Here is a 17,500-nt window from a genome sequence, read left to right as displayed (position 1 = left end):
ACCCATGCTAGCATGGCAAATGGATATGAAATGATGTTCATATATATGTATCCACACACACACACACATATATAAATGTTTTCTATGTCAAGTTTTATATAAAAACATTTTAACATTAAACCGAAGGATTACTCAATACTTATAGAGTACTAGAGTACATACTCTAGTACTCTAATATGTACTAGAGTACGTACTTATTAAACTATTAGAAGGACACTAACTACAAATTGTTCACTTGTAGCACACACACACATATCTATCTACCTATTTACCTACCTACCTACCTACCTACGTACCTATCTATCTATCTATCTACCTACCTACTTATTTACCTATCTACTTACCTACCTATCTATCTCCCTATTTACCTATCTATCTCCCTATTTACCTACCTATCTACCTACTTATTTACCTACACGATCCCTATTGATCGGCCTTTCCTTTTCTTTTTTTTTCGATCCCTTTTGATCGAACTGCCCCTTTTTCCCTTCCTACGATCCCTTTTGATCGACACCACCATTTTTTTTTTTTTTTTTTTTTTTTTTTTTCCTTCCTTCCCCCTCCCAAAAAGAAAAGCTCTACATTGTATTTGTCCCATCTTCGTTGAGCCCTGTGTGGCTAATAAAAGAAATGTATCTATCTATCTATCTATCTACTTATCTATCTATCTACCTACCTATTTACCTATATAGATATATATATATATATATACACAGTGCATGGCTTAGTGGTTAGGGTGCTGCACTCACGCTTGTGAGATCATGGGTTTGATTCCCAGACCAGGTGTTGCGTTGTGTTCTTGAGCAAAGCACTTCATTTCACGTTGCTCTGCAATCATATCGTCATCTGACATGTGGCACCCAGTTGCACCTGTGCAGGTAATGTCGATCTGATGGAGGGAGTGAGCTTATGTCTACACAAGCATTCGATCACTATAAAGAAATAAATGTGTGGTTGATCAGTAAGAAAATGTCAAACCCTCATACGTCGTCTAACAACGGGAGTGTCCATCATATATGTTCCAATATTTTGTTGTTACCAAGAGATTTTTTTCAAACGTTTCTTAAACAGAGGATCCATTTGCTAAATATTAATACATGAAGAAAGAGTCACAAGTTCAAGCTGTGCTTGGTCTTTGAACTTCCTGCTTGCACGTAAAGACCTGAGGCCTGTTTTAATTGCAGAGAGATGCTAGTCTCATGGTCCATCATGATCCACCTTGATGCTTTCTCTTAGTAATGATGACATGAACAACACTGGGATTTGAACCTCAAGGTGGAATTTGAACTCAGATTACAGATGGCTGGAACTGTAACACTCTAAGAATTCTACCAATCTACTGCCTCAGATTCAAAATACTTTATTATTTACCTGCCATGAAAAACTGAAAGCTAAGTTGACCTTGGTGTGCTGCAAGATATAGTGAAGTGCATCACTAAAAATGAAAGAATTAAAATAGCTATCTGTGTACCATACTAAATGTATATACACCATTGAAAGGCATGCTGCTGCGGTTTTTGCCTGAGAGAAAATCTCTTCATAGATAAGTTATGTTAAAAACACAATATATATTGTCTCATCTATGTTTCAAACAGATGAATACTCAGTATCAAATATGTCATAATAACTTAACTTTCATTACGAGTTAAGAGACGGTGAATTTAACCCTTTGAACCCCAGACACCAAGTTCCCAGAGTAAAAGAGCCCCCAAAAATTATTTTCCACCTAATATTGTTTTAGTATCACTAAAATGTGTTTTCTGTCTCTCATATTTAAATAAAATGCCAAATAGATGGCAACATTATCCTTATCACCTGTTTTCTAAAAAAATTTTTGTTTTATCGTCAATACTGGCACTTATGACACCAGCCAGACCAGCAGTTACTGTCTGGTTTTCCAATGCAGAAAATACTGGCCAGAAAAGTGGCTGCTGGGGTATTTGTAAAAGGGTTAACAAAACAGGATAATGAAGGCACAACTATATGGTGGTTCAACTTGCTAGTAACAACAGTCAAATCACCCTCAAGTCTCACTCTGGTGTCTTATAAAAATAGGGACATGTTTAGATTATATTGTCCAAGATATACTTAGACAAGAGGATTACAGCAAATATGGAGGAGCAGGGAGAGGCTAAATAACAAGAAGAAGAACCACAATTTACAATGTTAAATAAGAAAAGAAACACAAGAGATAATGTAACCCTGGATAGCTTAGAGACATGATGGTCATGGCTGGAATGGTTTTGAGTATAGGTCTGCCTCGACCCAACATAGTTCAGGAGTAAACAACAGCACCAGAAACAACAGCAACAACCATCAGAGACATTATTCATACAGTGAGGCATCGTATGAGGCTTAAAACGTCTCATTTATTTTGTTATTTGTTTTATTTTTATTTTAAATTTTTATTTTATTTTATCTGTTTTATTTTTATTTTTAAAGTCAGAATATGAAATAGACTCTGGGAATAAGTAGGGCCAGGCAATCAAATATTAGCAGCCATTAGCTAATTAATTAACACGTCAACTGTCACATGTACCATTGGTGGTTTGTTGTAAACTTCACACAACTGCCATATTGCACCACCAATGGTACATTTCCATAGTTTGAGAAAATATTTCGTCCTGTATCTCTGACATGGTTTTGAGAATATTTAAATAACATGAAAGCTAAATATCAACTTTTAACTATGAAATGTTGTAAATATACAAAAAAATTACATTTTCTTGTAATTAAAAAATATACAGTGTGACTGGAAATATGTGAGGTCACTGGTAAGTTCCAGTAACAGCTGTGACAGTTAATGTAACAAATGTAACAGGTGAGAAAGTATGAAACTGAGGCATTTTACTGTAATGGAGGTGTGCTGGTTAAAAAGTTCCTGGATTTCTGAATTTAATTCCTCCGCCTGGCACCTTGAGAAAGAATCTTCCATTATAGCCTTGTGTCAACCAAGTAAAGGCCCCATTTGGTCATGAATGACCATCGAATTGCACCTAGAAAGTTACCCTCTGAGGCACAAGTCCGGGTAAGGTTGTTTGTGGAAGACCAGCAGTTGCCCATGCATACCAGCCTCCCCTCTCCACACCACTGATGTTATCCAAGGGAACAGGTAAAGGCCATGATACAGTTTGGCACCTGTGATGTTGCGACTCATTTCTACAGTTGAGTGATTTGGAGCAACATGGAATGAAATATCTTGCTCAAGAATACAACACCCATCCTGGTCCGAGAATTGAACTCACTACCTCATGATTGTGAGCCCAACGTTCTAACTATTGAAATGGAAACTGAACTAGAAACCTGTCAGATGAGCAGAACTGATTTAAGCCTCACCACCCAGGCCTTAGGTCCTTTCAGCAGAATCAAGTCTGTTGCAGGTTTTGGGATTAGGTCTCTGTTCTCAAGTTAAAAAAAAAGAAACTTGAAATCCTGTTCTGGTGATCCCACTCAATGAACCATGGTTCCTTATTCCTTTTCCCACTCACCTACCCATTGTCGTTAGGGACCCTACAAAAAAAGATGCAGGCTAAAACAAAACATCAAGGTTCTAAGATCACCTATTTTCATTTCTTCCTGAAACATTCATCATAGGGTCCGAGATACAGAGAGAACAAAAGTGGTAAGTGAAGCAGACATTTGTCAAAACACACATTATTATTATATATATGTATATATATATGGAATTTCTGGTTTACCTGCAAAACTAGTGGATTACTTTGAATTTCCTTGAATAGTATTCCAAAAAGGTAAGATATTCCTCAGTATGACGAAGTAAAATTCCTTGAATATGAAATGGGGCTTGAATTAAACTGAAAGAGATAAAATATTTTTGTCAGATTTTCATTTTCACTATTGAGGTAAAAAAAAAATATATAAATATCTTTTGATAATGAAATAAAGGTTTGAAAGAAAACTATATATAAAATAGAATTTAAATAAAATTTCAATATCGAGTTGTCCGGAAAGTCCGTGCTGATTTTTAAAAGAAAGGAAACGGTCAATAAATACTTGCCCAACCAAATATGAACCATTTTGTTGCATAATGTGTCTCCATCTTTCCTTTAACTTGAAAATACCCTCTTCCCAGAATTGAGGTGGTTTCATGGCAAATAAGTCGAAAGGTAAGCTACTATAAATCGGCACAAACTTTCTGGACAACCCAATAAAATAGAATTTGAATTAAAAAAATAAAATATATTTGTTAAGAAAATAATATTTAAAATGTTTCACAAATTTTGATGAGGAAGTGTGTTTGTGTATTTGTGGTGATTTCCACTTCTTTAGAGAAGATGGCCATCTCTTCACAGTAACTGATCTCATATGACTATCAAGTTAGGGCTTTGAACAAACAGACCCAAATGCAGATGTTACAAACATTTGCAGGCAGAGAAGTGGCTAGGATTGAAGTCAAGTTCCGTTTACAAAGTCGTCATTTCAAGGTGGAGTGTTCAATTCTTTGTGCTTCAAATGCTTCACAACTATCATAGATCATTTTTTCCCCCCCAAACCAATCGATTTTTCATCAACTACTCCCAATAAGTTCATTGAATTGATTCCAGTATTTGATCGATATTATTTTATTGAGCCTAGATTGATGATAGGCAAAGTCAAACTTCAGTAAACACATAGACTGATTCTCAATGCAATATTAAAAAAAAAATTTAATTAAAACAAACCCTATGTTATTATTTAGCCCTAGGTCAGACCTGACTCCCTATGCTCATGAAACCAAATATGTTCTTGCTATTATCATCCTGCTTTCTACCACCCAAACGTAACATATTTAATATCATATGTTAATATGAAACTTATTGAATGCAATGTCTCTATAAGATCTCAAAGATTGTAAGGTGTGAATTGAGAGAAGTTTGGCTGGTATTTCTAGCTAATTGCATACCGTCTTCTCGGAAACTCCTTAAATCTCGTCACTGAAGAAATATCAGTCTCCCTTCCTGCTGTCACGAATATCACCATGTCTCCCCTCCACTAATCCACCCCTTTACAAAATCTACCTTTTCCCCTCACAACATCGATCCTCTGGAATAGCCATCCCTCCCTGCCATGTATAAATATCCTGAAAAACACATTGTACGGGCGTACAAACTATGGGGAGCAGAGCGATCGATACATCTCAGTAGATTGTTAATTTATTCATTGGCAGCAGACGATTCACTTCGCTGTTGCTTCTCTGAGTTTGTCATTTCGCCCTTACAAGAGAACTGGAAGATATGTTCAGTTTGTCAAGGTTAACCACCATAGAAACAAAAAATAAATGAATAAAAACAAGGGGTAGTGCACACGATGAGGTCACACGGCTCTGACATTGCCGCTTGCTCAGTGAGAAAACGAATGAGCAGGAAGCATGACGTGAAAATGTCACGGTTTGTGAAAGCTACATCATTCTTCTATGGTTGGCGGTTAGAGTTTTGGCGGGTAAAAATATAGTAAATATGCTCGGTCAGCCTACCAATACCACTCATGAAACAGCTAGCATGACTTAGGTAAAACGTCTTGTTGCATTTTGTTACAGACTTTCACATTCTAAGTCCAAATCCAGCCGAGATCAGTTTCGTCTTCCATTCTTCAGGGCTCGTTAAAATGACAATAATGCAACCTACACATGACTGAAATTTTAATTTTTATTATTATTATTATTATTATTTATACAAAACAATTCCAGAAATTTGGTACCTTTCGTAAAAATATCACATGTGAAGTATTTTTGAAAAGTACATCGATTCTTAAGATGAGGTTTCAACTCTCCTTCTCACACATAAACTCTCTCTCTCTCTCTCACACACACACACACACACACACACACACGCATAAGGGAATTTTAATATTAATAAAAAATACGATCATTTTTGCCTCTTCGTTTCAAAACAAACTTTTTACGATTTGTAGAGAAACCAATATTTCTCTCCACCCCCTCCATCACCGTTCATGTATAAAAAGGCCAGTGTTATAAACTATACTTATCATTTATAGTTTTGGTCATTTATAGAATATCAAATCGAATTTGTAAATAATGATCAGCGTAAGGTTCGATTTTGCTACTCAGGTGTCAAAGTTCGATTAGAAGAAATACCTGCATCAAATGGTTTTGCACAAAAAGTAAATATTAACCAAAGTAAGATAATAACCACGTGGAGATGGAAATGTATTCAACAAACTTGGTAGAAATTATTTTTAAAATTCTGACTCATCTGATAACTTTTATTAACAGAACTATTTTCTTTCTCAATTACTTCGTCTCTTTCAAATATGTGGTTGATAAGGGAGTTAACTCTATATAAGTTACCTCCCTTGACAACATTACTAAAATCTTTTGATTTAAAAATAATATTTTAATGAAATTGATTATATTTAAAACTGTAGGATTAACGATTTAATTAAATCCGATCTAATCCTGTAAGAGAATGGATTCATCTACGTGAACGTGACTAAGTTGTGTATTTTTTTTAGTGATTTAGCTTCTAATTAGTATATATTTTTTTATTTTGCAACTGACCTGCCTTTAAAATCCACCAAGTCGGTAATGTCATAAAAAAAATATGAGGAGATATTGTAAAAATAAAGATTTTGTCATTCTACAAGAGACAAGATAGTTTCATGCTTATATAGGGTGAGAACGGAGGCGCAATAGCCCAGTGGTAAGGGCAGCGAACTCGCGGTCATAGGATCGCGGTTTCGATTCCCAGACCGGCGTTGTGTGTGTTTATTGAGCGAAAACACCAAAAGCCTCACGAGGCTCCGGCAGAGGATGGTGGCGAACCCTGCTGTACTCTTCCACCACAACTTTCTCTCACTCCTTCTTCCTGTTTCTGTTGTACCTGTATTTCAAAGAGCCAGCCTTGTCACACTGTGTCACGCTGAATATCCCCGAGAACTACGTTAAGGGTACACGTGTCTGTGGAGTGCTCAGCCACTTGCACGTTAATTTCACGAGCAGGCTGTTCCGTTGATCGGATCAACTGGAACCCTCGTCGTCGTAAGCGACGGAGTGCCAACACAGGGTGAGAACAGAATCAGTGGCGATATTAAGGAGGCTGAAAATGGGATTGTAAAACAGCTTGAAGTAGAATGAAAGGAAAACTTAATCAAAATATGATAAAATAATATCAATATCTTTAGTGTTTTGGCAAATCCCAAAAGTCGCAGAAAAAGAAAATCAATAAAAATTAAATAAAACGTTTGTTTTTGTTTCATTGAAGACACATTAAACAACACCGGATAAGACGCGTTTATAATATTTTACAGAAACGACAAATCCTTGTTGAATTATTGTTTAAGGTATTTAAATAAAATATAACATTTTCTCTGTGAGTTTGGTTTTCAACCAAATTTGGGACTTTTTCTGTGAGTAAAGTTCCTAAATTTTCTAAAATGCATCACACATTCTTTAAACGTGAAATTTTAAAAATATCACCGCAGACAATTATTCCATGAATTAAATCGGTCCTATGTTTTATTATCTCTAATACACCGCGTGATATTATTTTTATTACTCTGTGTGTGAATGTGTGTGTGTGTGTGTGTGTGATGCAAACAGGAAAAATAGAACCCAAAATAGTGTGTGTGTGTGTGTGTGTGTGTGTGTGTGTGTGTGTGTGTGTGTGTTTATAAAAACAATTACAATGCAATGGATAATTCATATTTTCCAAATAGTTTTCGCGTTATGTCGTTCAAAAAGAAACATTTGTCATTTAATTAATCCGACGCCCTACGGGACTATGAGGCCCTAAGCTGCTGTTTGTTTAGTTTATCCCTTAATCTGGCCGTGGTCCATGTCATATGCGAGAACCTCCTCTTCCTCTCTCTCTCTCTCGCTCTCATATATATATATATATATATATATATATATATATATATAAACTTACTTGGAAAAGGATGCGTGGCGTACGATCATATAATAATATAAATGATATATAAATATATGCATATATCCACACATATATGTACATACCTACATCTATATCTATACATACATGCATATATGGGTACAGGACATTAAAAAAAAACGTTTAAACACAATGAGAAATGAAAACATAAAAACGAAAACAGAAAACGAACTTTTTCGAACAACGAAAAAAAAACAAACAGAGAAACGAGACAGGCAGCATAAAGAATATATCCCTTCGTCAGTTGTCCCTGTTCCATCTACTCCGCGTTTCGAAGGCAAGGACAATACGCGACTTCATTGGAGCAGTCATTCATATATATATATATATATATATATATTACCCAGGGGAATTTGGACAACATCTACAAAACTTCTCTTCCTTTCTAGAATGCTGTTTAACGCACTCTACTGTATCAAGGACGAAAGCTTACCGATTGCCTTAGCTAGGTTCACAACTGCTATTATAACCGCATCCGAGCTTTGAAAAAAAAAAAAAAAAATTTTTGTTGCTTCAGACATAACAGTCAAATCTCCCTTAAATAATGTTACTGTCTTAACAACACATGACGAATATCGGATTGTCTAAGAACCTGGAATGGTTTTGTATATAGATCTGTTCATTCACAGCCCTCCTGAGGTTAGGCAATAACAACAACACAAATATTAGAGCTAAACATAACTTTCTTATTAGTGAGAAATGGAAAACCGGTGTTGGGTCGGTTAAATAGCACTGAATGGATTCTAGGGCGGCTTAAATGAAGTCCATTTTATTGTCAACATTCACATCAGGGATCCTGTCAGAGGATGACTTGCTGTTTCCCACCCCTCACAAGTCTCAGCGGCCCTGAAAAAGGGCCATAGGTGTTGTTGCCCTTCGGTGATTAAAAAATAAATAAATAACACTAATAAATGTTTTATTGACTGGCAATGTTGGGTTCAATTCATCCTATAGGCACACCTTGAACGAAACCGAAAATTCTTTGATATTTTGGACCGACAACTTGTGTGTGAGAGAGAGAGAAAGAGACAAAGATGGGAGGAAGGAAGAAGAATCCACGACTCGTGGGTTGCCGTGTATTGCCGAAAATACCCCATACCTGAACGAAAGTAAATATTTAAACATTGCAATAAAAATATTGACAAAAATGTAATCATAACGAAATTTTGGTATAAATTCTACTGTATTCACAATAACCAACATTTCTGATTGTTGACAGACAATAGTTCTTAGGAAACGATGGATGTTGTTCAGAAGAAACCATTTGTGAGCAGGTGTATTTTAGGTGGTCATCAGCTAATAATAATAATAATAATAATAATAATAATAATAATAATAATAATAATAATAATAATATGGTCCCCAACACACAGAAATGTGAAGGGAACAGGCTCAACTTATGAGTAGCAAGAGTTCTGAGAGTCTTGCTTGACAATTTGACAATTTTACTACAGATGGTGTCTCGATAGAAATACCGGTTGGTGGTGGCTAAAACACAGACTTCAATGTTGAGTAGAAATGTCTAATACAAATGTATCAAATAATGATGTTAAAGAGGCTGGCACGAAAGGTGAAAGCCTTTCGCCCGGCAGGTGCCCCGTGGTTGAACAGCGCAGGCCCGGTCGTCATCCAGAGACTGCTTGTAGACAAAGCCACAAGCAGAGGAGAAGGTGGGATAAGGAGGCAAACCGAACGGTAATTGAATGCTGGAACAGAAGTGAACCAAGCAGGAGGGGGATTCCGAAATTGGAATACAGTGCCCAGGAGAACTGTTACACAAGGTCGGCCAGAATAATCAGGAAAGTATGAGACAGCTGGAAAGAACGGATAGCATGGTGCCGTAGGCTGCAGGTAGTAAACCCGCTACGCATGCAAGACTCCAGGAGCACCAACAAAACTTGTGATAAAGAGAAAATTGAGACCCCCTTCGGTCATGACTGACCATGGGATTGCACCTAGAAGGTTACCCTCCCAGGCACAAGTCCGGGCAAAGTTGTTTATGGAAGACCAGCAGTCACCCATGCATACCGGCCTCCCCTCTCCACACCACCAGTGTTATCCAAGGGGAAGGCAAAGGGGCCGATACAGCTTGGCACCCGTGACGTCATAACTCATTTCTACAGCTGAGTGAACTGGAACAACGTGAAATAAAGTGCCTTGCTCAAGAACACAACACGCAGTGCGGTCCGGGATTCGAACTCACAACCTCACGATCGTAAGCTCGACGCTCTAACCACTGAGCCATGCGCCTTTACGCATGCGATAAAAAGAAAATAATAATGATAATATAGTGATATAATCCCTTAAAATTCGAAATTGCAAGAATTTGGAATACGACAATTGTAATGGTTGTACCCATAATAATTGGTGCATTGGGAATTGTGAGTAAAGATATAGACAAATGGTTGAAGGAAATTAGAACAGGATGTCCTGTAGAGCTTCTACAAAAAGTTTGATTCTTAGGGAGAGGAAAGATTATCAGGAGGGTATCAAGTACTTGAAAGACTACTGAAAGATTGTGGATATCTAAGGTTACAGGAGTAACCTGCTACCCGCATAGATTCTACCAGGAATATGAACGAACCTGAGTCAAATCAATCATAATATTGGGGACATTTATTTACTGCTTCCATATCTTCGAATAGGAAACAGTAAAAAAAAAACAAAAAAGAAAAATCATTCTCTTTTTTTGTTTTGTTTTTAACTTTTACAACTTCGCTACAGTACTGTAAATATTCGATGTGAGCAGTCGTAATAAATTAATAAATATGTAATAAGCAATACAGGACCCACTGTCTTACCTATGTAACTGACACCCAAATTAATAAGTTATCAATTTTCGGGTCGATAAAATAAAGTACCAGTCAAGCACTGGCCATTCCCAGCAAAATTTCGTGCCTTGTGCCTATAGTAATTTCTACTATAGGCGCAAGGAACGAAAATTTGCTGGGAGGGGCCAGTTGCTGAATACAGCGAGCTCTGCAGAATCGTTGGTGCATCAAACAAAATATTTAGCGGCATTCTTTCGGCTCTTTACGTCCCGAGTTCAAATTCTGCCGAGGTCGACTTTACCTTTCATCCTTTCGGGATCGATAAAATAAATACCAAACGAGCGCTGGGGGTCGATGTAATCGACTCTTCCCCCTTTCAGGCATTGTGTCAAGAGTAGAAAGGGTTATTCGTATTATTATTATTATTATTATCATCGTTTTGTTTACACGAGTCTGCGTCACATTTCAATAGTTTGTTAAATTTCGTTATTGTTCTGGCCAACTTCATTTTTGTTTTCAGACTCAACAAAATGTTTATTATAGAATGTTCATGAAAAAAAAAAAAAGAGGGGAACCAGAAGATAATCAAATACTCTCCCCCATCTCTCTCTCACACGTAGAGATAGATAGATAGAGAGATAGATAGATAGATAAACGTATGTTTGAAGTACTCACATGTAAGTATGTATGTGTGAATTATATTTGTGTGTTGATGAAATCATTGGTGTTAATGGTTGGGTTCAGAATATTTTCAAAGAATTTTATGCCCTTGTTTCCAATTTCCAATTCGGGTATATGGTTACTAGAATCTCCCTCCATACTTTTCACAGTGAAACAATAGAATCCAAAGAGATCGGCGTGCGTCAGCAAACAATAATAACTAGAAACCGTTCAGGAAGTAGTTTAAATTAGTTGGCTTCATAGAAACAGAAGAACATCTGGCATGAGGTCACCCTTTTGATACCAATCCGCCTGAGACTTCTATGATACAAATTCCTTGTTAACCTTCCGTCAAAATTCTGCTAATTTGTTCTAGATATCAATTTTTCATCGCTTTTCTAGTACTCAGTTGCAAGCCCAGCGAGTTGTTCACGTTGATCTTGGCCCTTGCCACCGCTTCATACCCGTTTAGAATAGTATCAACTGTCGCCACTTCGGTAGCGTCCAGCACCATGACGGTGACCCCGTCCGCACACGCCGACTCGTCGTCCTTCACGAGTTCCAGTACGATAGAAACCCCTCTTCAACTATTCCATCTTCTGCAGCAGTGGCTCGAGAGCCAATACGTACAAAAGAAGCGAGACTGGCCAGCCCTGACGGACCGTGCGTGAGTAAAATAATCGTTCATTCTTCTATAGGCACAAAGCTTTTGCCCAAAGTGCTCGCGGTTCTGCCAGTTCACCGCCTTAATAACAATCCTTTCTGCTGTAGGCGCAAGGCCTGAAATTTTGTGGGAAGATGTTAATCGATTACATCGACCTCAATCTTCAACTGGTACTTATTTTATCGACTCTGAAAGGATGAAAGGCAAAGTCCACCTCGACGGCATTTGAATTCACAACATGAAATGCCGCGGATCTTGTTCAAAACGGGGGCACCAGTATTTTCTTAACGAAACACTTTGAAACTTGGGACACTGGTAGAATGTGTCATATAAAACATCTTTTTCTCTTAGTCTTCTTAACAAAAAAAAACGTACATCGCAAGCTATTTCATGTTAAAGTTGTCGTATTTCTGTAATTTCAACCAATCACTGACGTCTATTCAGCTGAATAGAGTTACTGCTGACCGGTCATAAAAATGTTATTGCCTGTGACATATTTCTGGATAGACGTCAGTGAATAGTAGAATTTATCGAAATAAGACAATTTTTTACATGAAATAAATTCGAATACAAAAAATTTTTTCTGTTCTATAACACAAAATAGATAAGTATACGAAGTTTGAAAGTCTTTCGGTACCAAAAACACTACATAAAACATAAATGAAAACTGGTGCCCCCGTTTTGAACAAGATCCAATGCCGCTAAGCATTTTGCCCGGGGCACTAGCGTGTCTGTCAGTTCGTCGCCTTCATGACGATGACAATAATAAATAGCCACATAATATATTTATGATTTAATAATGAACAAATATCAAGACCAAACGTGGGGGGCGCGTGGCTTAGTGGTTAGGGTGTCAGCATCATGATCGTAAGATTGTGGTTTCGATTCCTGGACCGGGCGACGCGTTGTGTTCTTGAGCAAAACACTTCATTTCACGTTGCTCCAGTCCACTGAGCTGGCAAAAATGAGTAACGCTGCGATGGACTGGCGTCCCATCCAGCTGGGGAACACATACGCCATTGAAACCGGGAAACCGGGCCCACGAGCCTGACTAGGCTTTAAAAGGGCGCATTTATTTATTATTATATCAGGACCAAACACAATTTTCTGAAACAGACTGCTCCATTTACAATGACGCAGTAATTAAGACGTATACAGATCGAGAAACTCAAAGTAGCTGAACGAAAAAAAAAATTTTTTTTCTCATAAAATAGGCATGTAATCGTGTATTAACACACACACAAAAGGAACACTGAATACGTAATCGCTATGTATACTTTATAACATGCACACGTGTTTTACATGACCCGTAAAACATCGATTACGTGACCTTAAATGCCCTGTTACGCGACAAATGCAGCCGGCTCTCTTTGTCGCGTGACTGGAAATTTAAGCTGTTTTGCTGGTCTCCTGAAACACGTGTACATAATATAAGCATAGACACTGATTGTGTTTTCTGCGTTCCTTTATTATATGCAGAGTGCATTCTTTGCACATTTACCTATCTTGAGTTATGGAAATTGTCATAACCACGTCAGAGATAGGAATGTAGTATGAAAGTAATCTGCTGTACCCATAACGTTTGGCAACGAGTCACGCCCCCCTCTTTCTCTCTCTCTGTGGCCTGTGTTTTCTGTACTCTGTTTATGTTCTGCTTTTCATTTTGTCCACATTTATTTTGTGACGTCCTGTGCCCAGATATGCATCTATATATACATGTAGATGTAGGTATGTACATACATGTACGTATATATGCATATACTCACATATTATTTGTATTATTATATATAAATATATATAGATATACATACATACATACATACATATACACGTAAAGACAGAGTTGTCACAGATAGAAGACGGGTACTCACAGATTTGCTCAATGATGACTCACTGGAGTCAAATAACTATTAAAAAAAGCATAGGTGAAAAAGGGCGATCTTTCGAAGTAGACACACAAAATAGCCGACCGTACAACAAAAGAAACAGATACTCGGGTATAAAATGGAAGTGAAAGGTATGGAACGTGAGACAGTCTCTTCTAATCTTACAAAGGTTTGCTTGGTATTATTTTCTCAAACACATTTTCATTCATCAAGTAATTTAGAGATTATGGAACAATTGGTAATCCGCTATAATCCTTTTATTTCAGTTCAAGGATTAAAAACTAAAAATTACAAATAAGCATTATTCATAACTTACTATTTCTATTTAATCATTTTATTTTATCTTCTGGATAACAACAACAACCATTCAGTATAAAATATTTGAATTTTCCTGATAAATCAACACCTTTCACTTTTATTTCATTACCGATTATAAAAGATTACTGCTTTCATGTCATTTGTAGCCGGCCATTTTGGGTGCTTAATCGCTTTGTTAAAATATCAAAAGTAAGAAGGGAAAAAAAATTAGAAAAAAAAACTGTTTTTAAAAAGACTGAGTTTCAGAAATCATACGCATTATGGAGTTAACATGCAGTTTAGTGTCGTAAAAAGTGAAAGTAAATAGTGCCGGAAGTGATGTCACCTAATTTCATAAAGACATTAACCTAGTTATAGGAGCTTCTCTGAAATAACAGCCGAAGTGTCCACCGCTACAACATAGTATACGCAACAACTAACACCATTGGAAAGGCAATTGTGAAGCTTTCATCTCGACACACGATAGCCAACACCGTTGTATGTGATGCAGGCAACAATCCTGCTTGACAAATGAGTTGTACTAAAAAAAAATTAATGGGGAAAATGGTGGCGTAGTTAATATGAATTCGGTTGTAATATATAAGCCGATTCTTTTTAGAGAAAATCCATTTAACACTACACACACTAATTCAATTGTGAATTAATTGACATAAATTAGAACTAGTTTACTTTCTCGGGATTTATTCACCATTGAACAAAACATATTGTGCTTGTTATGAACCGGAAGAGGGCCTCAAAGCAAGACCGATTCATAATAGTTCAACAACCAAGGGATGTTACTGAATTCTGTAGTGATGGGTCATAGTTCAAAGGCCTGCCAATACATGGGGACGACACAAAGGACCCTAAATTAGAAATAGTTATCTGTCCTTACTTTTGTTTTTGTTCTTTTTATATAAAGGATTTTCTTCAGTCTGTCATGGTCTACCAGCTTTCCACGGATAATTAAATTAAATAAATACAGTAACAAAAAAATTAGTTGTATACATTGACAATACAGTTTATAGAACGGTATTCCACATAAGTGAAGAAAAACAATTTGGTGGGTCTAAGGAAAGTCAGATACAAAAAAACGATAAGAACATTTTTTTATTTAATACCTTAAATTAGGGATAGGGAAACCCCCGCGAGCCCATTTTATTATGCCTGCAGGCTGATATACTCATATATACAAAATATAGTTAATTTTTCAATCATAGAAATTATACAATATTCGTATGCCTATTTGCGACATAGGTCATGTTTCCACTACAACTTAAAATGGTTCAACTTGAACAGAAAATCGTCTGGTAATGGCCATTTGAATGGAAATTTTGTTTTCACTATGAAACATATATTGCTAGGTGTATACCACCCCCTTGAGACCCAACTATACTCTATCTGAAAAATATAGTAACCTCATAAGTAATATAAATGTCCTAAATTCAGTGGCGGAGTTAATGAAGATGTTACGCGTTAATTTAATGTGTTAAACTTATCTTTATTAATGTATATCGAATTATACATAGCTATACACAAGATTTACACAGATATAAGAGTTAGAACTTGTGGCCCACCCGCGGAACATTTTCTTTGGAAGTTTTTGCTCGCGGCACTAAAACGTTTCTCCACCCCTGCCTTCACCACCTCCATTAAATCTTGGATTCCATAAAATAGGTTCTGAGTTCATTTTTATCTACTGTAGCCTATCCTCCATATCTAACCGTGGGACAATGTTAGAAAACTCTGTTCCCAGTCCACCGATGGCGGCTTTGCTTTCCATTATTACAAGTTATAAAAAATTTGGCAGTCGAATTTATCACCTGTTGCTGCTTCTTAAATGTGTTGGGGGCCAAAATAGATTGGGGACCAATATTAGAAATAATCTGTTATCAATATATTTGATAAATAGCAGAATCGGTGCAGGGTCATACAAAATAGGTACACCTCTTTACGTTCTGAATTCAAACTTCGTCAAAGTCAACTTTGCTTCTCATCGTTTCGGGGTCGATAAAACAAGTACCAGTTGTAAACTGGGATCTATCTAATCAACTTACCCACCTCCCTTGAACTTACTGGCCTTATGCCAAAATTTGAAACCAATACAATTAACAGCCCTCTCCTAACGAAAGTTAGACTAGAACTGTTAGTCTGAGCGATGGGTTGGTCCAGCAGCTTGGATGCAAAGACAGTTACCAAGATTAATTAAAACTTTGTCAGAGGAATTGGTTTTTGTAGTAACTCTCTCTTTCTGTTGCTAACTGCTTTCTCTTTAAATTAAGAATAGAAAATGGCCGAGTGAGCGGCGTTGCATTGGCAGAATTATTACAGCATCGGACACACAGCTTGGTTGTGGATTCAAATCCAGAACCAAACAGAACCACCAGAATCCAAATCCTGATGAGGTAAACTTTCTCAAGTACTGGGGTAGATTTCACTGTTTAATATTTGTGTCTCTCCCAGGTTTCTCCAAGCAAAAGACTATGACTGATAAACGTGGATAAATCACAGACAGAGTGTTGCAGAAAATCTCCGATATTTTTATAGCTTTAGTGTGTCACTAGTGAAGTTAGACATGTGGTAGAGATGTCTTCTCGAAGCTAATGTTTAATCGTTTTGTTTCAGTTGCTATTGTGGTTTGGGCCATTGCACAATATATGTTTCTTGAAATGGCTATCAAGATGGTTAATCTGAGAGGTATTTTTGCTGCATCTTGGACGACTTGTGATTCTCAAATATTTATTAAAATCCCTCGAAGATATAACGATGGAACAACATTACACAAATCCTATAATTAACAAAATGCGTGGCACATCTGTCATCGTCCCAAACACAAGTCGACGAGAAGAAGCCGAAGAATGAAGTACTGGACTTACTAATTTAGAGGTCCTAGGTTCAGCTTCTCTACACCTCCTCTCTTGTGTATTTGGGTTGTACACACAATTCTATTTGCCCTATTTCTGAGAGATATGGAAAATGTGACCAGAGATAAACTCACACCTTACTACCCAGATGAAGATTCATCTCTCGGTTACACCATGAAACTAACTGAGCAGAGGCCCTTCAAAACCCATCAAGGACCCGAGAGATATTCGTTCGTATTTTGTGTCGTGAGCATATAGTCCTAAAATTCAGGGTGTGAAATACGGGGTGTCTTTTCTGCGATTCAAAAGCACTAAATAATCTGTTGAGGTGTAGCAGGTTGTTATATCCAGCATGTCAAAGAATAACTTCCACTTCCGCACAACCACGTGTTGCTGTCGTATGTTGATGTAGGGCTGTAAATATGGCTCCATGTATTAATGTAGCTATCCACAT

The 17,500-nt window shown here is 37.0% G+C and overlaps 1 protein-coding gene across 1 annotated transcript in view; it reads right to left on the bottom strand.

Moving 5' to 3' along the window:
- Positions 1 to 17,500, bottom strand: part of LOC106868910 (uncharacterized) — a 130,001-nt gene that overhangs the window by 69,951 nt on the left and 42,550 nt on the right. The window contains exon 2 of the mRNA XM_089353379.1: positions 3,699 to 3,812. The gene's annotated coding sequence lies outside the window, so the exon portion shown is untranslated. The remainder of the gene's footprint in view (positions 1 to 3,698; positions 3,813 to 17,500) is intronic.

Source organism: Octopus bimaculoides, chromosome 6 (assembly GCF_046866305.1).
Source record: "Octopus bimaculoides isolate indiv1 chromosome 6, ASM4686630v1, whole genome shotgun sequence".
Classification (NCBI taxonomy): domain Eukaryota; kingdom Metazoa; phylum Mollusca; class Cephalopoda; order Octopoda; family Octopodidae; genus Octopus; species Octopus bimaculoides.
This window is presented reverse-complemented; position numbering and strand designations above follow the sequence as displayed.